The sequence below is a fragment of the Heptranchias perlo genome, unplaced genomic scaffold (genome assembly GCF_035084215.1).
Source record: "Heptranchias perlo isolate sHepPer1 unplaced genomic scaffold, sHepPer1.hap1 HAP1_SCAFFOLD_384, whole genome shotgun sequence".
Lineage (NCBI taxonomy): Eukaryota > Metazoa > Chordata > Chondrichthyes > Hexanchiformes > Hexanchidae > Heptranchias > Heptranchias perlo.
The window spans coordinates 128,587-144,072 of record NW_027139396.1 but is presented as its reverse complement, the minus strand read 5'-3'; the positions used below and the strand labels follow the sequence as shown (position 1 = coordinate 144,072).

The 15,486-nt window shown below is 50.8% G+C and overlaps 16 non-coding genes across 16 annotated transcripts; all 16 read left to right on the top strand.

Moving 5' to 3' along the window:
• The first annotated feature begins 107 nt into the window (after positions 1 to 107).
• On the top strand, positions 108 to 298 carry LOC137311830 (U2 spliceosomal RNA). The gene has a single exon (XR_010960584.1). It is a non-coding gene; the product is annotated as a U2 spliceosomal RNA (small nuclear RNA).
• An 812-nt stretch (positions 299 to 1,110) lies between these two features.
• On the top strand, positions 1,111 to 1,301 carry LOC137311829 (U2 spliceosomal RNA). Its single transcript, XR_010960583.1, has one exon. It is a non-coding gene; the product is annotated as a U2 spliceosomal RNA (small nuclear RNA).
• An 812-nt stretch (positions 1,302 to 2,113) lies between these two features.
• Positions 2,114 to 2,304, top strand: LOC137311813 (U2 spliceosomal RNA). Its single transcript, XR_010960568.1, has one exon. It is a non-coding gene; the product is annotated as a U2 spliceosomal RNA (small nuclear RNA).
• An 812-nt stretch (positions 2,305 to 3,116) lies between these two features.
• Positions 3,117 to 3,307, top strand: LOC137311828 (U2 spliceosomal RNA). The gene has a single exon (XR_010960582.1). It is a non-coding gene; the product is annotated as a U2 spliceosomal RNA (small nuclear RNA).
• Positions 3,308 to 4,119: 812 nt separating this feature from the next.
• LOC137311827 (U2 spliceosomal RNA) lies at positions 4,120 to 4,310 on the top strand. The gene has a single exon (XR_010960581.1). It is a non-coding gene; the product is annotated as a U2 spliceosomal RNA (small nuclear RNA).
• Positions 4,311 to 5,122: 812 nt separating this feature from the next.
• LOC137311811 (U2 spliceosomal RNA) lies at positions 5,123 to 5,313 on the top strand. Its single transcript, XR_010960566.1, has one exon. It is a non-coding gene; the product is annotated as a U2 spliceosomal RNA (small nuclear RNA).
• Positions 5,314 to 6,125: 812 nt separating this feature from the next.
• LOC137311798 (U2 spliceosomal RNA) lies at positions 6,126 to 6,316 on the top strand. The gene has a single exon (XR_010960553.1). It is a non-coding gene; the product is annotated as a U2 spliceosomal RNA (small nuclear RNA).
• Positions 6,317 to 7,128: 812 nt separating this feature from the next.
• LOC137311826 (U2 spliceosomal RNA) lies at positions 7,129 to 7,319 on the top strand. The gene has a single exon (XR_010960580.1). It is a non-coding gene; the product is annotated as a U2 spliceosomal RNA (small nuclear RNA).
• An 812-nt stretch (positions 7,320 to 8,131) lies between these two features.
• Positions 8,132 to 8,322, top strand: LOC137311810 (U2 spliceosomal RNA). The gene has a single exon (XR_010960565.1). It is a non-coding gene; the product is annotated as a U2 spliceosomal RNA (small nuclear RNA).
• Positions 8,323 to 9,134: 812 nt separating this feature from the next.
• On the top strand, positions 9,135 to 9,325 carry LOC137311809 (U2 spliceosomal RNA). Its single transcript, XR_010960564.1, has one exon. It is a non-coding gene; the product is annotated as a U2 spliceosomal RNA (small nuclear RNA).
• An 812-nt stretch (positions 9,326 to 10,137) lies between these two features.
• On the top strand, positions 10,138 to 10,328 carry LOC137311825 (U2 spliceosomal RNA). The gene has a single exon (XR_010960579.1). It is a non-coding gene; the product is annotated as a U2 spliceosomal RNA (small nuclear RNA).
• An 812-nt stretch (positions 10,329 to 11,140) lies between these two features.
• On the top strand, positions 11,141 to 11,331 carry LOC137311808 (U2 spliceosomal RNA). The gene has a single exon (XR_010960563.1). It is a non-coding gene; the product is annotated as a U2 spliceosomal RNA (small nuclear RNA).
• An 812-nt stretch (positions 11,332 to 12,143) lies between these two features.
• LOC137311797 (U2 spliceosomal RNA) lies at positions 12,144 to 12,334 on the top strand. Its single transcript, XR_010960552.1, has one exon. It is a non-coding gene; the product is annotated as a U2 spliceosomal RNA (small nuclear RNA).
• An 812-nt stretch (positions 12,335 to 13,146) lies between these two features.
• Positions 13,147 to 13,337, top strand: LOC137311795 (U2 spliceosomal RNA). The gene has a single exon (XR_010960551.1). It is a non-coding gene; the product is annotated as a U2 spliceosomal RNA (small nuclear RNA).
• Positions 13,338 to 14,149: 812 nt separating this feature from the next.
• LOC137311807 (U2 spliceosomal RNA) lies at positions 14,150 to 14,340 on the top strand. The gene has a single exon (XR_010960562.1). It is a non-coding gene; the product is annotated as a U2 spliceosomal RNA (small nuclear RNA).
• An 812-nt stretch (positions 14,341 to 15,152) lies between these two features.
• Positions 15,153 to 15,343, top strand: LOC137311794 (U2 spliceosomal RNA). Its single transcript, XR_010960550.1, has one exon. It is a non-coding gene; the product is annotated as a U2 spliceosomal RNA (small nuclear RNA).
• Positions 15,344 to 15,486: the final 143 nt, after the last annotated feature.

Below are 15,486 nucleotides of genomic sequence, written 5' to 3'. Positions count from 1 at the left end.
AAAGTTTGCCGGCCACTCTTCACACCTAAGCTCAGTCACCCAACACCATTTTGAAGAAGAAGAGAGAGTCCGAGGAAGAATGGAGCAGGAGCGGGAGTTTACCGGTTATCGCTTCTCGGCCTTTTGGCTAAGATCCAGTGTAGTTTCTGTTCTTATCAGTTTAATATCTGATACGTCCCCTATCTGGGGACCAAATATTAAATTGATTTTTGGAACAGGGAGATGGAACGAGAGCTTGCTCCGTCCACTCCGCGCATCGAGCTGGTATCGCAGTGCTTCCAGGATCGGTGCAGCTCCCCTCGGGGAGATTCGAAAAACAAAAAACAGATTTTGTTTCTTTTTTGAACCATATGTTATTACTATAGTCAATATTGTTATAAAAGAAGGAAAACTTTTTACAGCTGCTTGACCATGCTCTCCTTTCCTTCGTAGGTTGTTGCTCGCTCCGCGTTGTTCCTCGCCCGGCCGTTGTGCCATGTTGCCAACGCCGCTGACGCCACTTTCACTCCTGCTCAGCAAGGTAAGCAGCCACCATTGTGTTTTTCTTCCCGTATCTGTCCATGGGGACTTGGCCTATATTTCAGGGTGAGGCCTCACCACGTTTCCCGCTCGACAGCTAAGCTGGAGGTTGCCCCCTGTTGGATTTCCGTGCGACTGCAGGCACGGCCGCCTCTATTGGAAAAGGATGGGTGGGTGGATGGGGGTTGGTGGTGTTGGGCACATGCACCCCGCCCTGCCCGCCACGCCTGCTGCAGTCTATTCCCATGCCACCCTGCCTGTCTCCTACGACTTATTGCCGGGAACCAGCCTTAGCAAACCCCAGACTTTACTTGGCAGCTGCAGGACCGATTCTGCGCTCCATTGAGATCCTGCGCGCCCGTTGATTAAGCACCCGAAAATGCAAAAGCTGTGATCGTGTTACCTCAGCCAAAGGGAAGGGGGGTGTTACGGAGATGGCTTTTCATCTTGGTTAGATGTTCTGGTAAAAAATATTGTGTTGCTCAAAGTTTGCCGGCCACTCTTCACACCTAAGCTCAGTCACCCAACACCATTTTGAAGAAGAAGAGAGAGTCCGAGGAAGAATGGAGCAGGAGCGGGAGTTTACCGGTTATCGCTTCTCGGCCTTTTGGCTAAGATCCAGTGTAGTTTCTGTTCTTATCAGTTTAATATCTGATACGTCCCCTATCTGGGGACCAAATATTAAATTGATTTTTGGAACAGGGAGATGGAACGAGAGCTTGCTCCGTCCACTCCGCGCATCGAGCTGGTATCGCAGTGCTTCCAGGATCGGTGCAGCTCCCCTCGGGGAGATTCGAAAAACAAAAAACAGATTTTGTTTCTTTTTTGAACCATATGTTATTACTATAGTCAATATTGTTATAAAAGAAGGAAAACTTTTTACAGCTGCTTGACCATGCTCTCCTTTCCTTCGTAGGTTGTTGCTCGCTCCGCGTTGTTCCTCGCCCGGCCGTTGTGCCATGTTGCCAACGCCGCTGACGCCACTTTCACTCCTGCTCAGCAAGGTAAGCAGCCACCATTGTGTTTTTCTTCCCGTATCTGTCCATGGGGACTTGGCCTATATTTCAGGGTGAGGCCTCACCACGTTTCCCGCTCGACAGCTAAGCTGGAGGTTGCCCCCTGTTGGATTTCCGTGCGACTGCAGGCACGGCCGCCTCTATTGGAAAAGGATGGGTGGGTGGATGGGGGTTGGTGGTGTTGGGCACATGCACCCCGCCCTGCCCGCCACGCCTGCTGCAGTCTATTCCCATGCCACCCTGCCTGTCTCCTACGACTTATTGCCGGGAACCAGCCTTAGCAAACCCCAGACTTTACTTGGCAGCTGCAGGACCGATTCTGCGCTCCATTGAGATCCTGCGCGCCCGTTGATTAAGCACCCGAAAATGCAAAAGCTGTGATCGTGTTACCTCAGCCAAAGGGAAGGGGGGTGTTACGGAGATGGCTTTTCATCTTGGTTAGATGTTCTGGTAAAAAATATTGTGTTGCTCAAAGTTTGCCGGCCACTCTTCACACCTAAGCTCAGTCACCCAACACCATTTTGAAGAAGAAGAGAGAGTCCGAGGAAGAATGGAGCAGGAGCGGGAGTTTACCGGTTATCGCTTCTCGGCCTTTTGGCTAAGATCCAGTGTAGTTTCTGTTCTTATCAGTTTAATATCTGATACGTCCCCTATCTGGGGACCAAATATTAAATTGATTTTTGGAACAGGGAGATGGAACGAGAGCTTGCTCCGTTCACTCCGCGCATCGACCTGGTATCGCAGTGCTTCCAGGATCGGTGCAGCTCCCCTCGGGGAGATTCGAAAAACAAAAAACAGATTTTGTTTCTTTTTTGGGCCATATGTTATTACTGTAGTCAATATTGTTATAAAAGAAGGAAAACTTTTTACAGCTGCTTGACCATGCTCTCCTTTCCTTCGTAGGTTGTTGCTCGCTCCGCGTTGTTCCTCGCCCGGCCGTTGTGCCATGTTGCCAACGCCGCTGACGCCACTTTCACTCCTGCTCAGCAAGGTAAGCAGCCACCATTGTGTTTTTCTTCCCGTATCTGTCCATGGAGACTTGGCCTATATTTCAGGGTGAGGCCTCACCACGTTTCCCGCTCGACAGCTAAGCTGGAGGTTGCCCCCTGTTGGATTTCCGTGCGACTGCAGGCACGGGCGCCTCCATTGGAAAAGGATGGGTGGGTGGATGGGGGTTGGTGGTGTTGGGCACATGCACCCCGCCCTGCCCGCCACGCCTGCTGCAGTCTATTCTCATGACACCCTGCCTGTCTCCTACGACTTATTGCCGGGAACCAGCCTTAGCAAACCCCAGACTTTACTTGGCAGCTGCAGGACCGATTCTGCGCTCCATTGAGATCCTGCGCGCCCGTTGATTAAGCACCCGAAAATGCAAAAGCTGTGATCGTGTTACCTCAGCCAAAGGGAAGGGGGGTGTTACGGAGATGGCTTTTCATCTTGGTTAGATGTTCTGGTAAAAAATATTGTGTTGCTCAAAGTTTGCCGGCCACTCTTCACACCTAAGCTCAGTCACCCAACACCATTTTGAAGAAGAAGAGAGAGTCCGAGGAAGAATGGAGCAGGAGCGGGAGTTTACCGGTTATCGCTTCTCGGCCTTTTGGCTAAGATCCAGTGTAGTTTCTGTTCTTATCAGTTTAATATCTGATACGTCCCCTATCTGGGGACCAAATATTAAATTGATTTTTGGAACAGGGAGATGGAACGAGAGCTTGCTCCGTCCACTCCGCGCATCGAGCTGGTATCGCAGTGCTTCCAGGATCGGTGCAGCTCCCCTCGGGGAGATTCGAAAAACAAAAAACAGATTTTGTTTCTTTTTTGAACCATATGTTATTACTATAGTCAATATTGTTATAAAAGAAGGAAAACTTTTTACAGCTGCTTGACCATGCTCTCCTTTCCTTCGTAGGTTGTTGCTCGCTCCGCGTTGTTCCTCGCCCGGCCGTTGTGCCATGTTGCCAACGCCGCTGACGCCACTTTCACTCCTGCTCAGCAAGGTAAGCAGCCACCATTGTGTTTTTCTTCCCGTATCTGTCCATGGGGACTTGGCCTATATTTCAGGGTGAGGCCTCACCACGTTTCCCGCTCGACAGCTAAGCTGGAGGTTGCCCCATGTTGGATTTCCGTGCGACTGCAGGCACGGCCGCCTCTATTGGAAAAGGATGGGTGGGTGGATGGGGGTTGGTGGTGTTGGGCACATGCACCCCGCCCTGCCCGCCACGCCTGCTGCAGTCTATTCCCATGCCACCCTGCCTGTCTCCTACGACTTATTGCCGGGAACCAGCCTTAGCAAACACCAGACTTTACTTGGCAGCTGCAGGACCGATTCTGCGCTCCATTGAGATCCTGCGCGCCCGTTGATTAAGCACCCGAAAATGCAAAAGCTGTGATCGTGTTACCTCAGCCAAAGGGAAGGGGGGTGTTACGGAGATGGCTTTTCATCTTGGTTAGATGTTCTGGTAAAAAATATTGTGTTGCTCAAAGTTTGCCGGCCACTCTTCACACCTAAGCTCAGTCACCCAACACCATTTTGAAGAAGAAGAGAGAGTCCGAGGAAGAATGGAGCAGGAGCGGGAGTTTACCGGTTATCGCTTCTCGGCCTTTTGGCTAAGATCCAGTGTAGTTTCTGTTCTTATCAGTTTAATATCTGATACGTCCCCTATCTGGGGACCAAATATTAAATTGATTTTTGGAACAGGGAGATGGAACGAGAGCTTGCTCCGTCCACTCCGCGCATCGAGCTGGTATCGCAGTGCTTCCAGGATCGGTGCAGCTCCCCTCGGGGAGATTCGAAAAACAAAAAACAGATTTTGTTTCTTTTTTGAACCATATGTTATTACTATAGTCAATATTGTTATAAAAGAAGGAAAACTTTTTACAGCTGCTTGACCATGCTCTCCTTTCCTTCGTAGGTTGTTGCTCGCTCCGCGTTGTTCCTCGCCCGGCCGTTGTGCCATGTTGCCAACGCCGCTGACGCCACTTTCACTCCTGCTCAGCAAGGTAAGCAGCCACCATTGTGTTTTTCTTCCCGTATCTGTCCATGGGGACTTGGCCTATATTTCAGGGTGAGGCCTCACCACGTTTCCCGCTCGACAGCTAAGCTGGAGGTTGCCCCCTGTTGGATTTCCGTGCGACTGCAGGCACGGCCGCCTCTATTGGAAAAGGATGGGTGGGTGGATGGGGGTTGGTGGTGTTGGGCACATGCACCCCGCCCTGCCCGCCACGCCTGCTGCAGTCTATTCCCATGCCACCCTGCCTGTCTCCTACGACTTATTGCCGGGAACCAGCCTTAGCAAACCCCAGACTTTACTTGGCAGCTGCAGGACCGATTCTGCGCTCCATTGAGATCCTGCGCGCCCGTTGATTAAGCACCCGAAAATGCAAAAGCTGTGATCGTGTTACCTCAGCCAAAGGGAAGGGGGGTGTTACGGAGATGGCTTTTCATCTTGGTTAGATGTTCTGGTAAAAAATATTGTGTTGCTCAAAGTTTGCCGGCCACTCTTCACACCTAAGCTCAGTCACCCAACACCATTTTGAAGAAGAAGAGAGAGTCCGAGGAAGAATGGAGCAGGAGCGGGAGTTTACCGGTTATCGCTTCTCGGCCTTTTGGCTAAGATCCAGTGTAGTTTCTGTTCTTATCAGTTTAATATCTGATACGTCCCCTATCTGGGGACCAAATATTAAATTGATTTTTGGAACAGGGAGATGGAACGAGAGCTTGCTCCGTTCACTCCGCGCATCGACCTGGTATCGCAGTGCTTCCAGGATCGGTGCAGCTCCCCTCGGGGAGATTCGAAAAACAAAAAACAGATTTTGTTTCTTTTTTGAACCATATGTTATTACTGTAGTCAATATTGTTATAAAAGAAGGAAAACTTTTTACAGCTGCTTGACCATGCTCTCCTTTCCTTCGTAGGTTGTTGCTCGCTCCGCGTTGTTCCTCGCCCGGCCGTTGTGCCATGTTGCCAACGCCGCTGACGCCACTTTCACTCCTGCTCAGCAAGGTAAGCAGCCACCATTGTGTTTTTCTTCCCGTATCTGTCCATGGGGACTTGGCCTATATTTCAGGGTGAGGCCTCACCACGTTTCCCGCTCGACAGCTAAGCTGGAGGTTGCCCCCTGTTGGATTTCCGTGCGACTGCAGGCACGGGCGCCTCCATTGGAAAAGGATGGGTGGGTGGATGGGGGTTGGTGGTGTTGGGCACATGCACCCCGCCCTGCCCGCCACGCCTGCTGCAGTCTATTCCCATGACACCCTGCCTGTCTCCTACGACTTATTGCCGGGAACCAGCCTTAGCAAACCCCAGACTTTACTTGGCAGCTGCAGGACCGATTCTGCGCTCCATTGAGATCCTGCGCGCCCGTTGATTAAGCACCCGAAAATGCAAAAGCTGTGATCGTGTTACCTCAGCCAAAGGGAAGGGGGGTGTTACGGAGATGGCTTTTCATCTTGGTTAGATGTTCTGGTAAAAAATATTGTGTTGCTCAAAGTTTGCCGGCCACTCTTCACACCTAAGCTCAGTCACCCAACACCATTTTGAAGAAGAAGAGAGAGTCCGAGGAAGAATGGAGCAGGAGCGGGAGTTTACCGGTTATCGCTTCTCGGCCTTTTGGCTAAGATCCAGTGTAGTTTCTGTTCTTATCAGTTTAATATCTGATACGTCCCCTATCTGGGGACCAAATATTAAATTGATTTTTGGAACAGGGAGATGGAACGAGAGCTTGCTCCGTCCACTCCGCGCATCGACCTGGTATCGCAGTGCTTCCAGGATCGGTGCAGCTCCCCTCGGGGAGATTCGAAAAACAAAAAACAGATTTTGTTTCTTTTTTGAACCATATGTTATTACTATAGTCAATATTGTTATAAAAGAAGGAAAACTTTTTACAGCTGCTTGACCATGCTCTCCTTTCCTTCGTAGGTTGTTGCTCGCTCCGCGTTGTTCCTCGCCCGGCCGTTGTGCCATGTTGCCAACGCCGCTGACGCCACTTTCACTCCTGCTCAGCAAGGTAAGCAGCCACCATTGTGTTTTTCTTCCCGTATCTGTCCATGGGGACTTGGCCTATATTTCAGGGTGAGGCCTCACCACGTTTCCCGCTCGACAGCTAAGCTGGAGGTTGCCCCCTGTTGGATTTCCGTGCGACTGCAGGCACGGCCGCCTCTATTGGAAAAGGATGGGTGGGTGGATGGGGGTTGGTGGTGTTGGGCACATGCACCCCGCCCTGCCCGCCACGCCTGCTGCAGTCTATTCCCATGCCACCCTGCCTGTCTCCTACGACTTATTGCCGGGAACCAGCCTTAGCAAACCCCAGACTTTACTTGGCAGCTGCAGGACCGATTCTGCGCTCCATTGAGATCCTGCGCGCCCGTTGATTAAGCACCCGAAAATGCAAAAGCTGTGATCGTGTTACCTCAGCCAAAGGGAAGGGGGGTGTTACGGAGATGGCTTTTCATCTTGGTTAGATGTTCTGGTAAAAAATATTGTGTTGCTCAAAGTTTGCCGGCCACTCTTCACACCTAAGCTCAGTCACCCAACACCATTTTGAAGAAGAAGAGAGAGTCCGAGGAAGAATGGAGCAGGAGCGGGAGTTTACCGGTTATCGCTTCTCGGCCTTTTGGCTAAGATCCAGTGTAGTTTCTGTTCTTATCAGTTTAATATCTGATACGTCCCCTATCTGGGGACCAAATATTAAATTGATTTTTGGAACAGGGAGATGGAACGAGAGCTTGCTCCGTCCACTCCGCGCATCGAGCTGGTATCGCAGTGCTTCCAGGATCGGTGCAGCTCCCCTCGGGGAGATTCGAAAAACAAAAAACAGATTTTGTTTCTTTTTTGAACCATATGTTATTACTATAGTCAATATTGTTATAAAAGAAGGAAAACTTTTTACAGCTGCTTGACCATGCTCTCCTTTCCTTCGTAGGTTGTTGCTCGCTCCGCGTTGTTCCTCGCCCGGCCGTTGTGCCATGTTGCCAACGCCGCTGACGCCACTTTCACTCCTGCTCAGCAAGGTAAGCAGCCACCATTGTGTTTTTCTTCCCGTATCTGTCCATGGAGACTTGGCCTATATTTCAGGGTGAGGCCTCACCACGTTTCCCGCTCGACAGCTAAGCTGGAGGTTGCCCCCTGTTGGATTTCCGTGCGACTGCAGGCACGGGCGCCTCCATTGGAAAAGGATGGGTGGGTGGATGGGGGTTGGTGGTGTTGGGCACATGCACCCCGCCCTGCCCGCCACGCCTGCTGCAGTCTATTCTCATGACACCCTGCCTGTCTCCTACGACTTATTGCCGGGAACCAGCCTTAGCAAACCCCAGACTTTACTTGGCAGCTGCAGGACCGATTCTGCGCTCCATTGAGATCCTGCGCGCCCGTTGATTAAGCACCCGAAAATGCAAAAGCTGTGATCGTGTTACCTCAGCCAAAGGGAAGGGGGGTGTTACGGAGATGGCTTTTCATCTTGGTTAGATGTTCTGGTAAAAAATATTGTGTTGCTCAAAGTTTGCCGGCCACTCTTCACACCTAAGCTCAGTCACCCAACACCATTTTGAAGAAGAAGAGAGAGTCCGAGGAAGAATGGAGCAGGAGCGGGAGTTTACCGGTTATCGCTTCTCGGCCTTTTGGCTAAGATCCAGTGTAGTTTCTGTTCTTATCAGTTTAATATCTGATACGTCCCCTATCTGGGGACCAAATATTAAATTGATTTTTGGAACAGGGAGATGGAACGAGAGCTTGCTCCGTTCACTCCGCGCATCGACCTGGTATCGCAGTGCTTCCAGGATCGGTGCAGCTCCCCTCGGGGAGATTCGAAAAACAAAAAACAGATTTTGTTTCTTTTTTGGGCCATATGTTATTACTGTAGTCAATATTGTTATAAAAGAAGGAAAACTTTTTACAGCTGCTTGACCATGCTCTCCTTTCCTTCGTAGGTTGTTGCTCGCTCCGCGTTGTTCCTCGCCCGGCCGTTGTGCCATGTTGCCAACGCCGCTGACGCCACTTTCACTCCTGCTCAGCAAGGTAAGCAGCCACCATTGTGTTTTTCTTCCCGTATCTGTCCATGGAGACTTGGCCTATATTTCAGGGTGAGGCCTCACCACGTTTCCCGCTCGACAGCTAAGCTGGAGGTTGCCCCCTGTTGGATTTCCGTGCGACTGCAGGCACGGGCGCCTCCATTGGAAAAGGATGGGTGGGTGGATGGGGGTTGGTGGTGTTGGGCACATGCACCCCGCCCTGCCCGCCACGCCTGCTGCAGTCTATTCTCATGACACCCTGCCTGTCTCCTACGACTTATTGCCGGGAACCAGCCTTAGCAAACCCCAGACTTTACTTGGCAGCTGCAGGACCGATTCTGCGCTCCATTGAGATCCTGCGCGCCCGTTGATTAAGCACCCGAAAATGCAAAAGCTGTGATCGTGTTACCTCAGCCAAAGGGAAGGGGGGTGTTACGGAGATGGCTTTTCATCTTGGTTAGATGTTCTGGTAAAAAATATTGTGTTGCTCAAAGTTTGCCGGCCACTCTTCACACCTAAGCTCAGTCACCCAACACCATTTTGAAGAAGAAGAGAGAGTCCGAGGAAGAATGGAGCAGGAGCGGGAGTTTACCGGTTATCGCTTCTCGGCCTTTTGGCTAAGATCCAGTGTAGTTTCTGTTCTTATCAGTTTAATATCTGATACGTCCCCTATCTGGGGACCAAATATTAAATTGATTTTTGGAACAGGGAGATGGAACGAGAGCTTGCTCCGTTCACTCCGCGCATCGACCTGGTATCGCAGTGCTTCCAGGATCGGTGCAGCTCCCCTCGGGGAGATTCGAAAAACAAAAAACAGATTTTGTTTCTTTTTTGAACCATATGTTATTACTATAGTCAATATTGTTATAAAAGAAGGAAAACTTTTTACAGCTGCTTGACCATGCTCTCCTTTCCTTCGTAGGTTGTTGCTCGCTCCGCGTTGTTCCTCGCCCGGCCGTTGTGCCATGTTGCCAACGCCGCTGACGCCACTTTCACTCCTGCTCAGCAAGGTAAGCAGCCACCATTGTGTTTTTCTTCCCGTATCTGTCCATGGGGACTTGGCCTATATTTCAGGGTGAGGCCTCACCACGTTTCCCGCTCGACAGCTAAGCTGGAGGTTGCCCCATGTTGGATTTCCGTGCGACTGCAGGCACGGCCGCCTCTATTGGAAAAGGATGGGTGGGTGGATGGGGGTTGGTGGTGTTGGGCACATGCACCCCGCCCTGCCCGCCACGCCTGCTGCAGTCTATTCCCATGCCACCCTGCCTGTCTCCTACGACTTATTGCCGGGAACCAGCCTTAGCAAACCCCAGACTTTACTTGGCAGCTGCAGGACCGATTCTGCGCTCCATTGAGATCCTGCGCGCCCGTTGATTAAGCACCCGAAAATGCAAAAGCTGTGATCGTGTTACCTCAGCCAAAGGGAAGGGGGGTGTTACGGAGATGGCTTTTCATCTTGGTTAGATGTTCTGGTAAAAAATATTGTGTTGCTCAAAGTTTGCCGGCCACTCTTCACACCTAAGCTCAGTCACCCAACACCATTTTGAAGAAGAAGAGAGAGTCCGAGGAAGAATGGAGCAGGAGCGGGAGTTTACCGGTTATCGCTTCTCGGCCTTTTGGCTAAGATCCAGTGTAGTTTCTGTTCTTATCAGTTTAATATCTGATACGTCCCCTATCTGGGGACCAAATATTAAATTGATTTTTGGAACAGGGAGATGGAACGAGAGCTTGCTCCGTCCACTCCGCGCATCGAGCTGGTATCGCAGTGCTTCCAGGATCGGTGCAGCTCCCCTCGGGGAGATTCGAAAAACAAAAAACAGATTTTGTTTCTTTTTTGAACCATATGTTATTACTATAGTCAATATTGTTATAAAAGAAGGAAAACTTTTTACAGCTGCTTGACCATGCTCTCCTTTCCTTCGTAGGTTGTTGCTCGCTCCGCGTTGTTCCTCGCCCGGCCGTTGTGCCATGTTGCCAACGCCGCTGACGCCACTTTCACTCCTGCTCAGCAAGGTAAGCAGCCACCATTGTGTTTTTCTTCCCGTATCTGTCCATGGGGACTTGGCCTATATTTCAGGGTGAGGCCTCACCACGTTTCCCGCTCGACAGCTAAGCTGGAGGTTGCCCCCTGTTGGATTTCCGTGCGACTGCAGGCACGGCCGCCTCTATTGGAAAAGGATGGGTGGGTGGATGGGGGTTGGTGGTGTTGGGCACATGCACCCCGCCCTGCCCGCCACGCCTGCTGCAGTCTATTCCCATGCCACCCTGCCTGTCTCCTACGACTTATTGCCGGGAACCAGCCTTAGCAAACCCCAGACTTTACTTGGCAGCTGCAGGACCGATTCTGCGCTCCATTGAGATCCTGCGCGCCCGTTGATTAAGCACCCGAAAATGCAAAAGCTGTGATCGTGTTACCTCAGCCAAAGGGAAGGGGGGTGTTACGGAGATGGCTTTTCATCTTGGTTAGATGTTCTGGTAAAAAATATTGTGTTGCTCAAAGTTTGCCGGCCACTCTTCACACCTAAGCTCAGTCACCCAACACCATTTTGAAGAAGAAGAGAGAGTCCGAGGAAGAATGGAGCAGGAGCGGGAGTTTACCGGTTATCGCTTCTCGGCCTTTTGGCTAAGATCCAGTGTAGTTTCTGTTCTTATCAGTTTAATATCTGATACGTCCCCTATCTGGGGACCAAATATTAAATTGATTTTTGGAACAGGGAGATGGAACGAGAGCTTGCTCCGTTCACTCCGCGCATCGACCTGGTATCGCAGTGCTTCCAGGATCGGTGCAGCTCCCCTCGGGGAGATTCGAAAAACAAAAAACAGATTTTGTTTCTTTTTTGAACCATATGTTATTACTGTAGTCAATATTGTTATAAAAGAAGGAAAACTTTTTACAGCTGCTTGACCATGCTCTCCTTTCCTTCGTAGGTTGTTGCTCGCTCCGCGTTGTTCCTCGCCCGGCCGTTGTGCCATGTTGCCAACGCCGCTGACGCCACTTTCACTCCTGCTCAGCAAGGTAAGCAGCCACCATTGTGTTTTTCTTCCCGTATCTGTCCATGGGGACTTGGCCTATATTTCAGGGTGAGGCCTCACCACGTTTCCCGCTCGACAGCTAAGCTGGAGGTTGCCCCCTGTTGGATTTCCGTGCGACTGCAGGCACGGGCGCCTCCATTGGAAAAGGATGGGTGGGTGGATGGGGGTTGGTGGTGTTGGGCACATGCACCCCGCCCTGCCCGCCACGCCTGCTGCAGTCTATTCCCATGACACCCTGCCTGTCTCCTACGACTTATTGCCGGGAACCAGCCTTAGCAAACCCCAGACTTTACTTGGCAGCTGCAGGACCGATTCTGCGCTCCATTGAGATCCTGCGCGCCCGTTGATTAAGCACCCGAAAATGCAAAAGCTGTGATCGTGTTACCTCAGCCAAAGGGAAGGGGGGTGTTACGGAGATGGCTTTTCATCTTGGTTAGATGTTCTGGTAAAAAATATTGTGTTGCTCAAAGTTTGCCGGCCACTCTTCACACCTAAGCTCAGTCACCCAACACCATTTTGAAGAAGAAGAGAGAGTCCGAGGAAGAATGGAGCAGGAGCGGGAGTTTACCGGTTATCGCTTCTCGGCCTTTTGGCTAAGATCCAGTGTAGTTTCTGTTCTTATCAGTTTAATATCTGATACGTCCCCTATCTGGGGACCAAATATTAAATTGATTTTTGGAACAGGGAGATGGAACGAGAGCTTGCTCCGTCCACTCCGCGCATCGACCTGGTATCGCAGTGCTTCCAGGATCGGTGCAGCTCCCCTCGGGGAGATTCGAAAAACAAAAAACAGATTTTGTTTCTTTTTTGAACCATATGTTATTACTATAGTCAATATTGTTATAAAAGAAGGAAAACTTTTTACAGCTGCTTGACCATGCTCTCCTTTCCTTCGTAGGTTGTTGCTCGCTCCGCGTTGTTCCTCGCCCGGCCGTTGTGCCATGTTGCCAACGCCGCTGACGCCACTTTCACTCCTGCTCAGCAAGGTAAGCAGCCACCATTGTGTTTTTCTTCCCGTATCTGTCCATGGGGACTTGGCCTATATTTCAGGGTGAGGCCTCACCACGTTTCCCGCTCGACAGCTAAGCTGGAGGTTGCCCCCTGTTGGATTTCCGTGCGACTGCAGGCACGGCCGCCTCTATTGGAAAAGGATGGGTGGGTGGATGGGGGTTGGTGGTGTTGGGCACATGCACCCCGCCCTGCCCGCCACGCCTGCTGCAGTCTATTCCCATGCCACCCTGCCTGTCTCCTACGACTTATTGCCGGGAACCAGCCTTAGCAAACCCCAGACTTTACTTGGCAGCTGCAGGACCGATTCTGCGCTCCATTGAGATCCTGCGCGCCCGTTGATTAAGCACCCGAAAATGCAAAAGCTGTGATCGTGTTACCTCAGCCAAAGGGAAGGGGGGTGTTACGGAGATGGCTTTTCATCTTGGTTAGATGTTCTGGTAAAAAATATTGTGTTGCTCAAAGTTTGCCGGCCACTCTTCACACCTAAGCTCAGTCACCCAACACCATTTTGAAGAAGAAGAGAGAGTCCGAGGAAGAATGGAGCAGGAGCGGGAGTTTACCGGTTATCGCTTCTCGGCCTTTTGGCTAAGATCCAGTGTAGTTTCTGTTCTTATCAGTTTAATATCTGATACGTCCCCTATCTGGGGACCAAATATTAAATTGATTTTTGGAACAGGGAGATGGAACGAGAGCTTGCTCCGTCCACTCCGCGCATCGACCTGGTATCGCAGTGCTTCCAGGATCGGTGCAGCTCCCCTCGGGGAGATTCGAAAAACAAAAAACAGATTTTGTTTCTTTTTTGGACCATATGTTATTACTATAGTCAATATTGTTATAAAAGAAGGAAAACTTTTTACAGCTGCTTGACCATGCTCTCCTTTCCTTCGTAGGTTGTTGCTCGCTCCGCGTTGTTCCTCGCCCGGCCGTTGTGCCATGTTGCCAACGCCGCTGACGCCACTTTCACTCCTGCTCAGCAAGGTAAGCAGCCACCATTGTGTTTTTCTTCCCGTATCTGTCCATGGGGACTTGGCCTATATTTCAGGGTGAGGCCTCACCACGTTTCCCGCTCGACAGCTAAGCTGGAGGTTGCCCCCTGTTGGATTTCCGTGCGACTGCAGGCACGGCCGCCTCTATTGGAAAAGGATGGGTGGGTGGATGGGGGTTGGTGGTGTTGGGCACATGCACCCCGCCCTGCCCGCCACGCCTGCTGCAGTCTATTCCCATGCCACCCTGCCTGTCTCCTACGACTTATTGCCGGGAACCAGCCTTAGCAAACCCCAGACTTTACTTGGCAGCTGCAGGACCGATTCTGCGCTCCATTGAGATCCTGCGCGCCCGTTGATTAAGCACCCGAAAATGCAAAAGCTGTGATCGTGTTACCTCAGCCAAAGGGAAGGGGGGTGTTACGGAGATGGCTTTTCATCTTGGTTAGATGTTCTGGTAAAAAATATTGTGTTGCTCAAAGTTTGCCGGCCACTCTTCACACCTAAGCTCAGTCACCCAACACCATTTTGAAGAAGAAGAGAGAGTCCGAGGAAGAATGGAGCAGGAGCGGGAGTTTACCGGTTATCGCTTCTCGGCCTTTTGGCTAAGATCCAGTGTAGTTTCTGTTCTTATCAGTTTAATATCTGATACGTCCCCTATCTGGGGACCAAATATTAAATTGATTTTTGGAACAGGGAGATGGAACGAGAGCTTGCTCCGTTCACTCCGCGCATCGACCTGGTATCGCAGTGCTTCCAGGATCGGTGCAGCTCCCCTCGGGGAGATTCGAAAAACAAAAAACAGATTTTGTTTCTTTTTTGAACCATATGTTATTACTGTAGTCAATATTGTTATAAAAGAAGGAAAACTTTTTACAGCTGCTTGACCATGCTCTCCTTTCCTTCGTAGGTTGTTGCTCGCTCCGCGTTGTTCCTCGCCCGGCCGTTGTGCCATGTTGCCAACGCCGCTGACGCCACTTTCACTCCTGCTCAGCAAGGTAAGCAGCCACCATTGTGTTTTTCTTCCCGTATCTGTCCATGGGGACTTGGCCTATATTTCAGGGTGAGGCCTCACCACGTTTCCCGCTCGACAGCTAAGCTGGAGGTTGCCCCCTGTTGGATTTCCGTGCGACTGCAGGCACGGGCGCCTCCATTGGAAAAGGATGGGTGGGTGGATGGGGGTTGGTGGTGTTGGGCACATGCACCCCGCCCTGCCCGCCACGCCTGCTGCAGTCTATTCCCATGACACCCTGCCTGTCTCCTACGACTTATTGCCGGGAACCAGCCTTAGCAAACCCCAGACTTTACTTGGCAGCTGCAGGACCGATTCTGCGCTCCATTGAGATCCTGCGCGCCCGTTGATTAAGCACCCGAAAATGCAAAAGCTGTGATCGTGTTACCTCAGCCAAAGGGAAGGGGGGTGTTACGGAGATGGCTTTTCATCTTGGTTAGATGTTCTGGTAAAAAATATTGTGTTGCTCAAAGTTTGCCGGCCACTCTTCACACCTAAGCTCAGTCACCCAACACCATTTTGAAGAAGAAGAGAGAGTCCGAGGAAGAATGGAGCAGGAGCGGGAGTTTACCGGTTATCGCTTCTCGGCCTTTTGGCTAAGATCCAGTGTAGTTTCTGTTCTTATCAGTTTAATATCTGATACGTCCCCTATCTGGGGACCAAATATTAAATTGATTTTTGGAACAGGGAGATGGAACGAGAGCTTGCTCCGTCCACTCCGCGCATCGACCTGGTATCGCAGTGCTTCCAGGATCGGTGCAGCTCCCCTCGGGGAGATTCGAAAAACAAAAAACAGATTTTGTTTCTTTTTTGAACCATATGTTATTACTATAGTCAATATTGTTATAAAAGAAGGAAAACTTTTTACAGCTGCTTGACCATGCTCTCCTTTCCTTCGTAGGTTGTTGCT